The 15,137-nt window shown below is 39.0% G+C and overlaps 1 long non-coding RNA gene across 1 annotated transcript; it reads right to left on the bottom strand.

Moving 5' to 3' along the window:
* Window positions 1-5,433: 5,433 nt before the first annotated feature.
* On the bottom strand, window positions 5,434-8,265 carry LOC122000273. The gene is made up of 4 exons (XR_006117055.1): window positions 7,580-8,265; window positions 7,270-7,473; window positions 7,084-7,193; window positions 5,434-5,707 (listed from the first exon to the last, which is right to left on the bottom strand). It is a non-coding gene; the product is annotated as an uncharacterized LOC122000273 (long non-coding RNA).
* Between the last annotated feature and the right edge of the window lie 6,872 nt (window positions 8,266-15,137).

Raw genomic sequence — 15,137 nt, 5'->3', positions numbered from 1 at the left:
AAGCTCCAGACCGTCACCATCTCTGATCTCACCAATGCCAAGAAAGCCATCTTCTACGCCATCCCGGGGGCCTTTACCCCAACGTGCTCGCAAAAGCACCTCCCTGGATTTGTGGAAAAGGCTGGGGAGCTGCATGCCAAAGGTGTGGACACCATTGCCTGCATCTCGATCAACAACGCTTTCATGATGCATGCCTGGAAGAAGGATCTCAACATTAGGGATGAGGTTTTGCTACTCTCCGACGGAAACAGGGAGTTCACCCGGGCACTCGAGGTGGAGTTGGATCTGCCAGACAAGCCCATGGGCCTAGGCATCCGATCCCGGCGCTATGCGTTGCTGGCAGAAGATGGGGTTGTCAAAGTGCTCAACTTGGAGGATGGATGTGCCTTTACCTTCAGCGGCGCCGAGGACTTGTTGAAAGTCCTCTAACAACCCTTCAACGTCATCTCTATTTCATGTCCGTGTTTTTTTTTTCCTTGTCTATTTATAGTTATCTATTTCTATGATCTCCAAAACTATTGAATTTGGATAAACGAATCCAAATTCAATAAGGTGGTCGCGGCTTTCGCCAACTGTATTATTGGATGTTAATAAGTAAAGAGTTAGGTCTAGACGTTTTATTTTTATTTTTTTTTAAAAAAAATGTTTATCTAGACTTTTGTCTGAGAAATTGTATTTTGCGATTGCACATTGGTTTCGTGTGCAAAAGAGGATTTTTATATAAACATTAAAGTTGGGAATTTTCTTCTGATATTAGCGTAACTATGTTGGTTTCCTTACGCATTACCCTTTTTTGGAATTTTGTTGATCTTGTTGTCGGTTGCATCTTGTATCTTCTCGAGTTGATATGAGAGAATTTGTGAGATTTTTTCTCATTTGATTAGTGTTGGGCTACCCAGTTTGTGTGCGCTTGCGTTTCTGTGAGTGTATGCGTCGTAAGTATTTGTTAACCTTGTATTTCGAATTTGTCTTTCTCTCCTTAAATTTTGTTCAAATATTTTACCTCAGAGGAGAGAACCTGTAAAATTTTGCTTGGAGATTATGTAGGCGTCGTCAGAAGTTGAACACTATCAACATGGAGCGTTCTCTTTTGGAGATTATAATCAATAATCAGTCTGGAAGTGGTGAATCCATCTTTGCTTCGATGAAATTTGTTGTCCTACCAATAGCAAAAGTGTTTACCATGTGCTTTCTGGGGTTCCTTATGGCCTCCAAGTATGTCAACATTCTTTCTGCAAATGGCCGGAGCTTCTCAATGGGGTATGTTGTTAACTATTATTCTCATTTATATCTGGGTTTCATACTTATATTGAACTTTCATTAAACAATCGTTTATGGTGGATCCTTCTCTATCATTTTCTTTGCTCTACTTTGGCATTCTATTCCATAACAATCGTGATTTGTATTTCAACAACCATAAGATGATATTAGAGTTTATTCGCAAGTAATTAGTTTATTTCATACTTCAGAGTCTTGGAGAAAAAAGGTGACAACAATTTGATGCTATTTCTCTTGAGCATACTAGTGAATAAGCACGGTTTTGAATTTTAGCTGTCATGACTATTTTCTTGAGCTTTATGTTAATTTGTTGGGCAGACAAGTGAAGCGGACTCATTAGCCTGAATCAATATAATTATATGATGCAATATAATAGCCCAGACTAAAATTTACCAGTCAAGTCTTGCCTTCCACCTGACAAATGCTGTGTTGGTCAACTAAGTTGACTTTGCCCCTTCCTTTTAACCCTGGCCTGATCTCATCTCCCTAGACTAGTCTTGCCTTTCTAATATGGTGTGCCTTTTCACTGTTTAGTCTGCTTCGGCTATCAGTTACTGGAGTACATACTAATATTTAGTAGTCAGGTAAAGACTGGTACCATATCAGTTGGAACAAGGACCTTACTGTTTTTTAGCCATAAATGGGACTGGTATTTACCTGTTTGTACCTGGTGTTGAAATCCTTTCCAGACCATTTATATCCTTTCTCTAAAGGACAATTTGTTACATTATTCGCTATGAGTGCACATGAGAATTGTTAAACTTTGTTCCTTGAGAGAATGTGGCTGTTAAACGAAGGAATTCCTTCCGCCTTAATAAAGATTAATGATGTACAATATTCTTGTCTACTATAAAAATCCAAGATAGATTATATTTTATATATAAAGATTCTATTTTTTACATGTGCATCTAACACATGTTGCAGCTTAATTGTCTTTTCTCTGCTCTACCGTGCTTAATATCTCTCAACTTGGACGTGGAATCACTTGGCAAAAGCTACTGGAGTGGTAATGGTTCTCTCATTATTCATTTATTAGTTTAATTTCTTTTCTTATGGGTCTCCATAAAATGCTTTAATTCTTAGTGTAATTAAGTAGCTTATCCTATGGCATTAGTGTAACAACTGCTAGTTACTGCTTTCTGTAGCATTGTTGATTGTACTTGTGTGTGTTGTAATTGGACGTTGGCATTTAAAAGACTAAAATGACATTTTAGTGGTGAAGATTTTTTTTTTTTTTGTTTAATGGAGGGTTTTGTTAGTCTTCAGCAAATATCATCTTTATATGTGTTTCTGTTTCATGGTAATTTTATGTCACTTTTAGTGAATTGTAGTTGAATCCACTCTTCTTCAATTATGGGAGTTTTTATGAAGTTTGATCACCCTCAATTTGTCGTTTTGATTGTAGATGGTCTCAATTTTGCCTTCTATAGAAAACTTAAGAAATGTGTTTCTCTAACCCAAGTTCCCCCAAACTGCTAATGGTGTCAAAATATTGGATGGTAGTAGCACATCACATGAACTTCATGCCACTCAAAATCACAAGTGCTTATGTGAGATTCAAATTCCTCTTGTTAGCGACCAACCAACTATAATATTTGGTACTGACATAACACATCCTCATCCTGGGGAAGATTCTAGCTCTTCTATAGCAGTTGTAAGTAATTTTGTCAATCTTCATTTCTTGCTCTATGTATAGTTGCCTTGATGTATCCTTACTATTTTGATTATATTTGGTTTGTCAGGTTGTTGGTCTTAAGACTGACTCGAGTTTAGAAAATATGCTGGATTGGTCTGTGCTTAGGCCCGTCAAGAATTAATTCAAGATATGTTTAAGGTCTGGCAAGATCCTCAGTAAGGAATTCTTACTGGTGGCATGACAAAGTATGAAATACAATCTAAAACCAGTTTTAAATAGAATGTTGGTTTTTTTTTCCAATTTACCTACCTAAGTAGAACATCTGCCATGTAATATCCAGGGAGCTACTTTTTTCTTTCAAAAAGGCTACTAGACAAAAGCCTCAACGGATTATATTCTACAAGTATGAATCTTTGAAAAACTTAAAAAATACTTGATTGTTTAGATTAATATAGCAAGTTGTACATTTAGGGATGGAGTGAGCGAGGGTCAATTCTATCAAGTTCTACTATATGAACTAGATGCAATCAGAAAAGTAAATTTTCTAAGAATTTGTACTACGATTCTTGTTTCAGTGTTTTTGTACTCAACATTCCATTTGTGTTTCAAGCCTGTGCCTCTCTAGAACCAAACTATCAACCTCCAGTGACTTTTGTGGTGCTCCAAAAATGTCATCACACTATACTGTTTGCTAACAATCACGGTGACTACCAATTTGTTGATAAGAGTGGAAACATATTGCCTAGTTAGTTTAGTTGATAACATGGATGCATCATTTTCAAGACAATTCTATTTTGTATATTTTTTCAAACCTTGTTTTCTCAATGGAGCTTTCTATCCCTGAAATTCCAGGGATTGTTGTCGATTCTAAGATAGGCAATCCTATTGAATTTGACTTCTACTTGTGCAGCCATGCAAGCATTCAAGTAATTCATCACACAACTAATACTTTTTGTATGATGTACTTATTCAGCTAACTGTTGTAAAAACATATGTGTGTTTATTATTTTTTTAGAACAAGTTTTTTCATACATATAATAGTGTATTTCTTCAGATATCAATAGGTTGTTGATCTCCTAGTGTCTTATCAAAGGGGTAGAAAGATTGGACTTTTTGATAGAGCTGGTATGGGGAAGACTAGATTTATTATGGAACTAATGATCAACGATATTAGAAAAAGTTGGCATGAAAGAATCAGCAAGCTAGAAAGAGGATTCCAATGAAATCCTACAAGTTGAAGTGCATTCCGAGTGGGCAGAATGCATACAAGACTATATTTATGACTAGGTATGTAAAATCATACAATGACTTGATCTATTCGGAAAATATTTGCATATAATGCAAATTACATAATCTAATCCTAACATATATGCCCCTGGAAACATCATGATTATTAAAACTTTAGTGTGTAGCGCATCCAGGTAGAACATCTCTATTTTATTATTATTCTTATTCTAGAATGCATGAAGTGATTTCTAACATCTTAAGATTTTGAGATGTTCAAACATATATATCATTTGCTGGTAAACACATTTCTATAGGACTAACAAACTTGTCAGATTATCAGTTAATTAAGTTTGTAGTGATTGTAAGTTTAGGTGGTAGTGATTATCAGTTTAGAAAATCATATTCTGAATTGCATAAAGTGATTAATAATCTAGATGGTTTAATGGATTAGTTTATTCTTGATTTTTTTATAGAAATAATGTTGAAACTAGTTTCGTATACTGCTTTGTGGTTTTTATGCAAACTGCACATCCTCAAGCTTTGAGATCTTACTAGAGTGTTGCTGCTGTAATGTTGAGACATAAGGTACATGACTTCCTTTATGATTCCTTCTTTCTGTTGCTGTTGTTAGCTATTCTAGTTGCATTCACATAATACATGGTTTAAGATATAATGTCAAGTTTATATATTCATCAACTTTTTTCGTGCTCACTTGCTTGACTACTCATGAAAATGTGAAGCGACAACATTTCTCGTGCTTATTTGGCCATTCTTTTACTTCAACATTTCAGAAGGTCCAGATTTATGTACTTCACAATTTGATTTCTACTGTGCAAAAGATGCAAAGCTACAAGAAGTTTATAATTGTTTATACATGTTGATAAGTTTTCTACTTTTGGGGATTGTTTGTTTCAATTGTCACTTTATTTTGTAGTGGTTTATTAGATTATCCGTTTCAATTATCAGTTTGCAATGATTATCAGTTTATACATGCATGTTTCTACTTTTTCCTATGGCTTTAACAATATTTTATTTTCAGAAAAGGGAGAAAGCTGGGTTTACAAGCTAAGTCTATGAAATTCTGTATGCAGAAAAAGGACCAGTACGTGAAGATTGTTGCACATCCTAACTTGATCTATTCAGAAAAAAGACAAGTTAATTTGTCACGCCCCGGGGAAGTCCCTGTTCGAAGAAATTTCGGCAGCACCTCCCTTGTATGGGTGACAATCTAAAACATTTCTACAGACACAATATACATCAGCCACAGGCGGCTGGAACATACACACAACCACGCAGTTTATATGCAGCCTACTCGGCTGATACCACAAAACCAAACACAGCGGAAATCCAATAGACAACACACACAACTATAAACGAAGACTGCTAGCCGGCTAGGCTTACACCACACAACAAAATAACACCCCAGGAACAAAGCCGGAATACAAAGCTAAATACACAAATTCATATATCAAAATACAAATAAATAAAAACGGAGACAGAACTTCTGATGTGACGTGGGGACCGGCAGGTAGGATACTCCAAATGACTCCATAAATAATCTGGTACCTGAAAAAGATAGTGTCCACGGGGGTGAGTTCAACAACTCAGCAGGTAACAACTGATATGCATAATAAAGAAAATAACAACAAGCACTAATCATGCGTACAGTCTCCTGATACAAGAAGGGTAATGCAACTGAAATAAGCAGGAGAAAACTATACTAACTAGGACCAGGGTATAAGTCGCTGATCGAGAGTGTCATAAACTCAGATGCATGTCAATTATACGATCCATATAAATACAACAAGTAAATGTAGCAAACACAGCAATAAACGATCATGATATGATGCCAATATCACGGTCACCTCGACGCTACCACCATCTCACACACAATGGTGAGACCGAGGGTAGGTCAGAATAATCGCGACTCGCCATTATTGTTCTCGATGAGTGATCGAGTGGACGGGATGGTGAGACCGAGTGGGTACGGCTATGACAACTATGCACTCTGTCATCACTACTCCTGAGTGACCGAGTAGACGGGATGCTGTCAAAGTACACATATCCTCCTACCCAAACATAGTGGAGGAGCCTAAGCTCTCATCTCCCGGTGTCATAGTCAAGAGGAGGGATCCTTGCCCGCTACCATGCTGCAGTCATCGCTACCCATGAGTGGACCAGCGGAACCCTGACAAGCAAAACTGCCACACACCTGTCTGATATACCACTAACCCATGAGTTGTGGTGTGTACAGATATATGTAACTGGGGATGTGCTCGACAATAATGGAGCAGACTATCGCACAGCATACAATCATGCGAGATGATGCATGACACTAAACATGACAATATCCTGAACAGCATAACAATATCCATATATAAATATAAAATGTGTACCATAGGACAATAAATCAAATCAAAGGTAGACAGATCAGATAAGGTATCAAAAAACCCTAGGTCCTGAACATAATATATAACATGATTGTGTCACTACCCCTATAAGCACGTATAATCAGATAAGTACTAATATGATATGTATAACAAATAAAAAAACAAGCATGTAACAGATCAGGTAGTGATCAACCGAAGCAAATAAGAAACACAATCGTTGCTATTTGTTAAAAACATTACTATGCATATCAAATGACATAAAGTCAAAGTACCCGCCTCCAATAGGAAGGTCCAATCCATTCTAAATCCGACGTCGAGATGCTCGTCTCGTGTTAAAGTCCTATAATACCTGGTATCTAGATTTAGCTAATTACATATAAATAAATTAGTTAAATCAAATCCTCGAGAAGCTAACATAAATCCAGATCCAATTATAAACCCTAATCGGATCATCTAACTCCTCAATCTATCTTAACCAATCCATTCAAATTTGGACTTGCAATAAGATAGTCCATCACAACAACTTAATCTAAACCAATCATAAGAACTCACCCAAATCCAAGAGGATCACTGATGGCTCATGGTCGAAGGGGTTCCCTGCCCAAAACAGAATGTCTGGTGCTGTGGATCGCTAGTGAACAATGTTGGCCAAGCTACAAAGACTGGTAGACAAACAATCACAACCTCTAACTACAAATTAAACTCGCATCACTACAAATTTGATATCATACTTCTTACCTCAACACCAACCACCACTGTAGGGCTGTCAACTCTCTACTCACGGTCGAAACAAGGACCTCCAAAGTGGATGGTAGAGTCAAGAAGCCGAAATCTGAATGCCCGAGCTGTTGAGTCACTGCCGGATGTGCTTGTTGTCGGAAAGTGTCGGAAACCAATAGCCGGAGCATTTTTAATGTTGTTGTCCTCCACATCAAATGTTCCCTAACTCAATACATTATATTTAAATTCCAATTTCCTCTTGATAATCATAACCAGTTAATGATACCATTCAAAACCATCAATAAACTGCAACTAATCTCTAGCTTACCGTATTATGATTGCTCCCTATTGACACACGGCCAGGAAATGCAGCCGCTGGAAGTTGTTGTTGGAGCAACGATGAAGCCACTGCTACCACAGATTTGTTGACGATGGATTAAGGAAGCTAAATCTTTGTCTCCCAACAGATTTTCCTCTCTGATCCAAGATGACGCAAGCCACCATTTGGTAGGCCGACCATAGCCAACCTAGCAGAACTAGCGCCGGATAGAGTGGAGAGGAGGAGATGAACTTCGGCCGACAACTGGCGGTAGTAGCCAACCTAGAAGAACTAGGGCATGGCGCCGGATAGAGTGGAGAGGAGGAGATGAACTTCGGCCGGCAACTGGCGGCAGTGGAAACTAGGGCTAGGGCAGAGGAAGAGGAAGTGGCGCCAGGACGGTGGTGGCGCGCGTGACAAGCAAGGTGGCCGGCGCTCGTGTGGCGTCGTCGGAAAAGAAGGGAGATCGGCGGAGGGTGCTAGGGCACAGGCGACGGTTCGACCGGCAGTGGCTCACGCTCACCGGCGCTTGGGAAGGCTCCGGGGAGGAAGAAGGAGAAGAGAAGAGGAGAAATCGGCTCGAGGTTTCCATACTCCGAGAGGTCTTGTACGCGGGCAAAGGCGAGGCGTCGCGACGATTTGGAGGAGATGAGCGGTTAGGGCAGGAGATCGGGAGAAGAGAAGGCGCGAGGGGTTTGAGGCATGGTGATGGGAGAGGAGGAGAAAAATAAAATAAAGAAAAAGAAAACAAAAAGGAAAAAATGAAACTTTTCCTCGTTTAAATTGGGTAACCTAAACAGGTTTTCCTCCGGCCCCGTTTTTATCCCCGTAAACTCGTCCATACGAGCTCTGAAAAATTCTCGAAATTTTTTTAAAAATTTCAGAAAATTCCCTTATCATTATTTGCCATTTTTTTTGGTATTTTACATTCTCCCCCACTAATAAAAATTTGATCCCCAAATTTCATTATCTACCATCAACAAATACTAACAACAGGTAAAGAGTATAAATGCTGAATGGTAAATAAATCACATATCTCAAGTGAAAAGATGGGGGTATCGAGCTTGGATAGTATCCTCAAGCTCCCAAGTAGCCTCTTCATTCGAATGATGCTACCATCCAACTTTAAGCAATCGAATAGTCTTGTTCACCAATTGATGCTCTTTTCGATCTAGAATCCGTATCGGAATCTGCTCGTAGGTAGCGTCAGGTTGAAGGGGGAACTGGGATATCTGTCAGCACATGTGTCGGGTCGGGTACGTATCTCCTCAGCATAGATACGTGGAATACGTCGTGAACACCTGCCAGGGACGGTGGTAGTGTCAAACGATAAGCTACTGCTCCAATCCTCTCCAGGATCGGGAAAGGGCCAATGTATCGCGAAGCTAGCTTACCTCTGAGGCCAAATCTCTTCACCCCTTTCGTGGGTAAAACTCGTAGAAACACATGGTCGCCAATAGAGAACTCTAAGGGTCTCCGACTCTAGTCAGCATAACTCTTCTGACGATCCTGCGTCTCTGACATCCTCCGTCTGATAGTACAGACAAACTCTGCCTCATGCAGAGCTCTATGAGGTCCCAACAACTGGGCCTCCCCAACCTCATCTCAGAGGGTGGGTGTCCGACAATGCCTACCTTACAACGCTTCAAACGGTGCCATCTGGATAGCCGAATGAAAGCTGTTGTTGTAGGAGAACTCTACCAATGGCAAATGGTCCTCCAAACTACCTCTGAAAATCCAATACACATGATTTCAGCAAGTCCTCTAAAGTCTGAATAGTCAGCTCCGACTGTCCATCTGTCTGCGGATGGAAAGCTGTACTGAATCTGAGCTAGGTGCCCAAGGCCTGCTGCAAACTCTGCCAAAATCGAGACATGAAATGAGGTCTCTATCCGAAATGATACTCAAAGGAACACCATGTAGTCTGATGATCTCCCGGCAATACAGATCTGTTAATCGATCCACGAATCAGTCTTCCGAATCGCTAATAAGTGTGCGGATTTAGTTAATCGATCAATGATTATCCAAATCGCGTCATGACCTCGTCGTATTCTAGGCAAACCCACCACAAAGTCCATGGTAATATGTTCCCATTTCCACTCAGGAATAGGAATCTGCTGAAGTAACCAGGCTGGTCTCTGGTACTCAGCCTTCACCTGCTGACAGAAAAGACATCTTGCTACAAATTCTATGATGTCTTTCTTCATGTCGTTCCACCAGTAGGAACACCTAAAATCTCGATACATGCGGGTCCCACCTGGATGGATTGCAAATCGAGAGCGATGAGCTTCCTAAAGTAGCTCCTGCAAGACCGGATGAGACTGAGGTACGCATAATCTACCTCGGAAGTATATAACACCCTCCTCATCTCGTGTGAACTCGGTCTACTGCCCGAAAACTATCTGACTGCCAATGAACTGCAAATGCTGATCACCAGCCTGGGCCTCTCGAATCCTCGTCCTGATCGACGACTGAGCAACCATGGTAACAAGAATACCCTGCTCTGTCTGTCCCTGCTCCTCAAGGTCTAACCCAGAGAAACCCTGAATCAAGTCTGTGACTAAAACTCGATGACAAACCAAAGTCCCTCTGGACTTCCAACTGAGTGTGTCGGCAACCATATTAGTTTTCCCCGGGTGATAGCTAATCATACAGTCATAATCCTTCAGGAACTCCATCCATCTCTTCTGTCGGAGATTAAGTGTCTTTCTTAGTGAACAGATATTTGAGACTCTTATGGTCAGTGAGAATCTCAAATGTAACACCGTACAGATAATGCTGCCAAATCTTCAAGGAAAAAATAATGGCGGTCAGCCACAAGTCATGTACTAGGTAATTCTCCTCATGCTCCTTCAACTGCCGAGAAGTAGGAGACTACCCTGCCGTGCTGCATCAAAACAACACCCAAACCCTATAGAGATGCGTCGGTATAGAGCACGAATCCATCCTCTCCAAAAGGTAAAACCAAAATCGGAGTCAACACTAGTCTCCGCTTCATCTCCTGGAAGCTGGTCTCGCAATCCTCATTCCAAGTGAACTTCATGCTCTTCCTAGTCAGGCGTGTAATCTGAGAGAAACCCTCAACGTATCTCCGGAAATATCAAGCCAAACAAAGGAAGTTACGAGCCTCCTCTATAGACTCCGTCTACTTCCAACGGTAACAACCTCTATCTCTTGTGGAACCACGGTATACTCCTACTGGTGACCGTGTGTCTCAAACATCTCACAGAAGACAACCAAAATACACACTACTGATCTTCACATATACACGTTTCCGTCGAAACATTTCTAGAACTATGCGAAGATGGTGTACGTGACTCACCTCGAATCCGAAATAGATCACAACATTGTCAACAAAGCCAATGGAAACTGATTCAAACATTCTAGAAATACCAGAATTATCGATTCCCTGAAAACATCTAAGGCAGTGTAAGCCTATATGGTAAGGCCAAGAACTCATAATATCTGTATTGCAGACATTCCCAATCATAAGATCCTCGATAATACATCTGAAATCTAATCACCAATAATATAAATCACCAAAGAATAGATCCTCAGTGTGAGAGCAACGCTCCATCACAAAAAAATACCACATATGTGGGAGCAATGCTCTACCACAAGAAATCGTCAATATGTGGGAGTAACACTACTACAAATAAACCGTAATATGTATCTGCAATAAATATGGGAGCAATGCTCCGCTACAGGCAATCCACAATATGTGGGAGCAACGCTCCACCACAAACGATCCATAATATGTGATCAAGACATCAAACTATCCAACTAAAGACTGCATGAGATCACTCAACCACATATCACTGTGGGCAGCCAAGGGTATAACAATCCAGTAAGCAAATCAAATCCATCATCAACTCTATCAACATCGTAGTGGGTCGGTCGCCCACTAATAGGAGCTAGTTGACAGGGTAATACAACCAATAACATAATGTAGACACTCAATATTCTATATTCAACATAGGTAGAATCATCATGATGCTACCAACTATATACCCGGCACACGTGCACACACAACATATGTATGATCGACATAATCCTCCAATTAGTACACGCCAAACATACTCACAACATAGGTATAAATCATTGTGATACCTCCAACAATGCATACCGAACCCGTGTGCATATATCAAGATAGGTATAATTGATAATACACCTCAAACAACACTCACATGACATATATACACCTATGCCAAGAGTATAATCAACGTAATACTTCCAACAAATCATAATCGACACGAGTGTACACACAGAACAAATATAATGAACAAGATACCTCGAATATTACACCGAACACATCTGCACATATCATAACTCAGATTAAATCGATAAGATACCTCCAATAAAACACTCAAACACATGTGCACATTTCACAACATAGATTTAATCGACAAAATACCTCCAATAAAGAAATCAGACCACTCGGGTATAATCTACTAGAAACCCACAACAATCATAACTGGAAAAGTATACACCCACTACATGAAATTAGACTGTCCATCATAACACTACTACAACACATAATAATCATATGTATACATCACATAAATATGCAGAATCAGCATATTTAATCCAATCAACCTAGCATTCCCCATGCTACCTTCTATGTTATCCAACTAGGTACATACAGTCAAAAATGAAAGTCCACATGGAATAGGATACATCGATCCTCTATAGACTGACCAAACTGATAATGGTATACCGCTAACTCAGTCTTCTCCCCGTCAGTACAAGTCATGTACCCAATATACTCAAGATATCCAACTAACCACGAATCACCCAAAGATCAACATTTTTATAAAATAGACTAAGTCGATCCCCTGCTGATCGGACCAACCAAAACGATGAATCGGTGATCGACTATCTTAATCTAACAAATGTACGTTAATCCTCCACAATCACAAAGGTATATCGATCTACGACTACCCAAGTTGACAAACGTAAATCAGTCTTCTACTGATCGATCTAACAAGAGTAAATCAATATTTACTGATAAAATTAACTAAGATAAAATGACATACTACTGGCTAGGTCAACATGAAGATATAGATACTATCCACTACCTAGCTAATAATAGCAGAGGCTGGTATGTGCCTCAATCTTCTAACCAACTAGTAGTAATAGAAGCTAAAACTACTGGTGTATGATATGAAAAATCACCAGAGACTGTAATCCTTGATCTCTAATAGGGTCGATCATCATCAGTGGATAACCCATCACATATAATATGGGCTACAACATCAGACAGATACCAAATACAACGTGCTAATATATGTCATAACTATCATAGTAAAAAATGCATACACTATGTAACACCCACGAAATTATAAGATAATTATATGGGTATTATTTTCTTTAGAGCATAGAAATAAAAAGAATAAAAGAAAAGGGAAATAGAAACCAAAAATAGAATAAGAAGATGTGAGGTCAAGGATTGAACCTTGAACCTCCCACAAATAATGGAGATAAGTTGATGTATGATAACCACTAGGATAATGAATAATATTTGGATAGAAAGGAATGAAAAATTTAGTTAAAGGTGAGAAGGAAATAAAAGAAAACTAAACAAAAGAGCAAGAGAAAACCAAGTGGCTTACCTTCTCTTCCTCTTGGTTAAGAGAAGAAGCAAGCAAAAAGTAAATTGCCTACTTCCCTCCCTCTCTCTATTTTTCGAGGGAATTAAAGGAGTGGGGGAAAAGAGGAGTTGAGGGAATGAATGAAGACATGTTTCATTGGCAAAGGAATAAATAGATTGGGAGAAGAAAAACAAGAGATTAAATTTCTTTTCTTCCTCCTTCTTTCTCCTTCCTCATTCTTCACCGAAACCAAGAGCCTTCCCTACCCTCATTCCAAAAGCTAAGCTAAGTTCCTCCACAAGAAAACTAAATTTAGAGAAGAAGCCTTCAAGTTCTATCCCTTCCAAGCAAAAGAAGCAAAAGGAGGTACAAGAAGAAGAAACTTTCTCCTTCCTTGACACTTAGGATATCTTTTTCCTTAAGAAAAACCACAAGCGAAAGGATGTAAGTTTCCCTCACCTGTGGTACAATAGTTTTTGTGTTTTCTATGAGATTTGGTTACATAAAAACTTAAGATAACTTCATGAAGAATTTCGGCCAAGACAAGACCAAAAGGAAAGACCTAGAAAATATAAAGACCTAAATTTTAACATGCTCAAATATGTTTCTTGTAACATGTATCTTAAGGTAGGGATTTATCTAATGTTCATATGCTAGAATGTTTGATTTGGAACTTAGAGTCATACTCTTGGACTCTCGGCCAAACATGAATAAAGGAGATAGAGAAGTTAAGACTCAAACCAAGCATGCTTCTTTATGTTTTATGATAAGTACTTCATGATGAGAAAGTGGTTAACATGATATGATTATGCCTATATGATGAATAAATTTTGTTACATGCTCCTAAGTATTCGGCCATGATAGGATTAGGGGCCTAGAAAAATTGTTAAACCTAAACTAATCATGCCATAATCCTCCTTAAGACAAGTTATGAAATTTATATGACATGCTCATGTTGTAGTGAGGTTAGAACTTGTTTTCATGCTCCATGAACCTTCGGCCACAATCATGTTTAAGGGCCTAGGAAACTTAGAATCTAACCTAATTAGGCTCATGTTGTTTCTTGTAATAATTGCTATGAAATTTGTTTAGGGTTCTCATGCTTTTATGACACTTGAACCCTAGATTCAAGCCTTGAAGGTTTCGGCCACAATAAGTTTAAGGGCCTAGGAAACTTGGAACCTAATCTAATTATGCTCATATTGTTCCTTGTAATAATTGCTATGATATTGGTTTAGGGTTTCCATGTTTTTATGACACTTGAAACCTAGTTCCAAGCCTTGAAGGTTTCGGCCACAATAAGTTTAAGGGCCTAGGAAACTTGGAACCTAACCTAATTATGCTCATGTTGTTCCTTGTAATAATTGCTATGAAATTGGTTTAGGGTTTTCCATGTTTTATGACACTTGAAACCTAGTTCCAAGCCTTGAAGGTTTCGTCCACAATAAGTTTAAGGGCCTTGGAAACTTGGAACCTAACCTAATTATGCTCATGTTGTTCCTTGTAATAATTGCTATGAAATTGGTTTAGGGTTTTCTATGTTTTTAGGACACTTGAAACCTAGTTCCAAGCCTTGAAGGTTTCGGCCACAACAAGTTTAAGGGCCTAGGGAACTTAGAACTTAACCTAATTATGCTCATGATGTTTCTTGTAATATTTGCTATGAAATTGGTTTAGGGTTCACATGCTTGAATGTTGATTTTAACCCATGGAATGCTTGATAAGATTCGGCTATGATAAGTTTATAAGCTTAGGAAACCTAGAACCTAACCTAAACATGCTCATGATGTTTCCTTAGGGTATATGATATGATATTGGTTTAGGGTTCACATGCTTGTATGTTGATTTCTAACCTAAGACACAACTATATGTTTCGGCCATGATATGACATTAGGGTTAGAAATCCAAATATGATTTTCCATGTATCTCACATGCAATATTTTATGATGTGGTAAGAACTTGCTATGTTTCTATGT

Source organism: Zingiber officinale, chromosome 7A (genome assembly GCF_018446385.1).
Source record: "Zingiber officinale cultivar Zhangliang chromosome 7A, Zo_v1.1, whole genome shotgun sequence".
NCBI lineage: Eukaryota > Viridiplantae > Streptophyta > Magnoliopsida > Zingiberales > Zingiberaceae > Zingiber > Zingiber officinale.
The sequence above is the reverse complement of the archived record's forward strand: the minus strand, read 5'-3'. Positions and strand labels throughout refer to the sequence as shown.